The sequence below is a fragment of the Callorhinus ursinus genome, unplaced genomic scaffold, assembly GCF_003265705.2.
Source record: "Callorhinus ursinus isolate GAN/ISIS: 27379988/994484 unplaced genomic scaffold, GSC_fseal_2.0 scaffold1, whole genome shotgun sequence".
Taxonomy (NCBI): domain Eukaryota; kingdom Metazoa; phylum Chordata; class Mammalia; order Carnivora; family Otariidae; genus Callorhinus; species Callorhinus ursinus.
The window spans coordinates 90,143,870-90,147,089 of record NW_027397063.1 but is presented as its reverse complement, the minus strand read 5'-3'; the positions used below and the strand labels follow the sequence as shown (position 1 = coordinate 90,147,089).

Here is a 3,220-nt window from a genome sequence, read left to right as displayed (position 1 = left end):
TTAAAAAATATCTTTATCTTCTTTTGTGGACAATGTAAATTTCGTAGGGAGGACTATCAGACTTCTGATGATAACCATAGGGAAAGTTAGTATCTAGGTCACAGTAGCGTGACTTGTCCTGGAAATGGCAGGGATAGGTTTAATTCCAGGGAGAGAATCAACCCTTAAATCTGATATTTGCTTTTTGCCCTTAGTCTCTGTATTGGAGTTAGACTAACAACTTCACGTTTTACCATCTAACTAATGACATGCATAGAGTATCACAAGATTTACAATATTGTTCACTTCTTTAGCTAAATAAAAAATCAAATTGATCTGACTAGCTGGTTGATTAGTTAACTTTCTGCAAGTAGCATTTTACTAAAAAAAAAAAAAACTATGTTTAAATTGATTTCTCTAAGATTCATCCTGTGGTGCTACTGATGAGCCAGAAAAGTCAAGTCTCCTTTTTATTTCCCTGAAAGCAGACTATAAAAAGGAAATAAGTTTTAAGTTTGTTTAAGCAATTAGATTAGTCACAATTCTAGGTGGTTAGCCGTGTGGTAAAACGTAAGTTGTCTAGGCAGGAAGTATACACCACTCTCTCCAACCTTCATAACAGTATCTATAGTAAGCACAATAAATATGGGTTGCCACATTTATAGAAATTGGCTAACTTAGTAGTTTTCCATGGAAGAAATCCTTATTTAGCAAGTGCCTTCCAGCAGGGTTTCTCAACCAATTGACATTTTGGAGCAGATAATTCTTAGTTTAGAAGGTCTGCACTGTGCATTGTAGGACATTTAGCAACATTCCTGACCTCTATCCACTACATGCCAATGGCATTCCTCCCTTTAGAGTTGAGACAACCAAAAGTGTCTCCAGATAATTTGAAAAATCCCCTAGGGGTAAAATCACTGGTTAAGAACCACTTAGTTATACATAGTAGTTTAGGCAAAACAAAAAGGAAATAGTTTATTTTGTTTTATACTCATGCCAGTCTAGTTTCTTGACTCCAAAACACTAAAAACGTAAGGTGGACATAAACTTCATAATATGCCTGTGGATAATGCAGAGTTATCAGGGACTCTCCATTGCTGCTTGATGCTACAATTTTTCAAAAAACATTATTTTTTCTGTAGAATAGGAATTCATCATCATATTTACCTAGAAATCTGAGCCATACGTTAGTTACTGGCTCTTCCCAACGTGGCTCAGACACATTTCTATTTGAACAGAAGAATCTGCTGTTTTCCCAGCCCTAGAAGAAGCCATTAGTCTTATCAGCAGATAATTTTCTAGAAATTACTAATAAAGCTTCACAGTTTATATCCCTAATTGTTAATTCTTTGTGAGAAGGTCAAAAGGAATTCCTTAAAATGTACATGAACATCTCTGAGTCCTTTCATTTTGGGCCACAAGAGGTGCTGACTGTGAGGTTGTTCCCAGAAGATGGATTTGTAAAATTACATGCTGTGAATGAATGTTTGTGCTTTTGTTTTGTGACTATACATCCATATCACAAAGAGGTTGCTCTGGGAAACAAACTCTGACTCTGAAATTTTCATGTAGTGAGTCCATTGGAAAGTGCTCTGGGATCAACTATGAGGGAAAAAGCAGGTGAAGAAGTTCTGGGGTTGGGACCTTACAGAATCATCTTGTCTTAAAACAAGGGAGTTCTCTTTCATGTACCCCTATAAACCAGTCATTGAATGCACTGCCCTGAAAAGGGGACACGGATTGAGGCAAGGCAGATCTTCTCAGTTGAGAACAATTGCTAGAGAGGGGTTGAATTGAGAGCCGGTAGCCATCAGCACGCCTGACAGCTAGGTGAGGGTTCAGTCCTCACTGGGCGTCTACTAAAACTCACCTATTAATAGATACAGAAAATGCTACATAAATATTTCCATAAATTTGTGGAAGCACTGAAATGTTCTTCTAAGTTAATTCTGGGCTTAGCAGTTGGTCTGGGAGATTTACTGAAGTTTGAATATTTTGGACAAAGGATAGTTTTCAGGACACTTGGAATTATTGTTTCCTTTCCTCTACTCCTTTATCAACACCTGGAAATGAATCTAGGGTTCCTGGACTTTCTCTGAAATTCAGAGAAAAAGGCTGGAACAATCATCAAAAGGATGTAAGATCTATCATCAAAGAAAAACAACAGTCTTCTCATTACAGATTATAGCAGTGGGCTCAGAAGTACACATGAATGGCAGAGAATTGGTTGTTCACAGAAAATTAAATCAGATTTTCCCAACCAATATAAGTAATAATTACATGAACATTTTTTCTTCCTGCAGTGAAAACGACATCACATAAAGACAAAAATGAAAACGAAAAATATATTTAAAAAAATTCAAAATTATCAATTACAACTTAACTTTTTTTCTATCAGCACATAAATTCAGAATAAATATATGCAATATTTAACACAGGATGAACATTAACTGTTTTTTTCATTTGTAGTGTCTGATTTTTAGAATGAGTTTTCATGAGATTTTAGAGACTCAGTAAAAATCCCAAACAACAAACCTATCTTTTAAAAAAATCTTATTTTTTTAATTGTTAGCAGCTCTATTAAAATATCTTTCACATATAAAAACTGTATATATTTAAGGTGTACAATATAATGTTGTACTATGTGTATGCATTATAAAAGGATCACTACAATTAAGTAAGATACCCATCGTTTCTACATAGTTACCATTGTGTGGTGAAAAGAGTAAGTTCTATCTTCTGCAAATTTCAAGTACATGATACATCATTGTTAACTGTTGTCACAAAAATATAGAATGCTTCATGAATTTTGTGTCAACGTTGAGCAAGGGTCATGCTAACTCTGAATTGTATCAATTTTAGTATACATGCTGCCAAAGTGGGCACAAAAATCTCATTTTCTCAGTTGGTTAAGCGACTGCCTTCGGCTCAGGTCATGATTCTGGAGCCTCTGGATCGAGTCCCGCATGGGGCTCCCTGCTCAGCAGGGAGGTTATGACCTCCCCATTTTTTTAATTCTAAAATATTAATTAATTAATTAATAATCTCGTTTAGGTGACATTTCTTTTCCTGAGTCCTAGCTTTGCTGATAATGAATTGCAAGTGCTACTACACCTTAAAAAAAAAAAAGGAAATCAAGAAAAGGAATATGGATGTGCCAATAGGGAAGCACCAGTGAAAATCCTGGTTATTTAAACCTGCCATTTCTCCAACTCTACCATGAGCTCTGGGAAGAATAATA

General features: G+C 35.5%; 1 non-coding gene across 1 annotated transcript; it reads right to left on the bottom strand.

The window, feature by feature from the left end:
* Positions 1-2,763: 2,763 nt before the first annotated feature.
* Positions 2,764-2,865, bottom strand: LOC112834533 (U6 spliceosomal RNA). Its single transcript, XR_003210942.1, has one exon. It is a non-coding gene; the product is annotated as a U6 spliceosomal RNA (small nuclear RNA).
* Between the last annotated feature and the right edge of the window lie 355 nt (positions 2,866-3,220).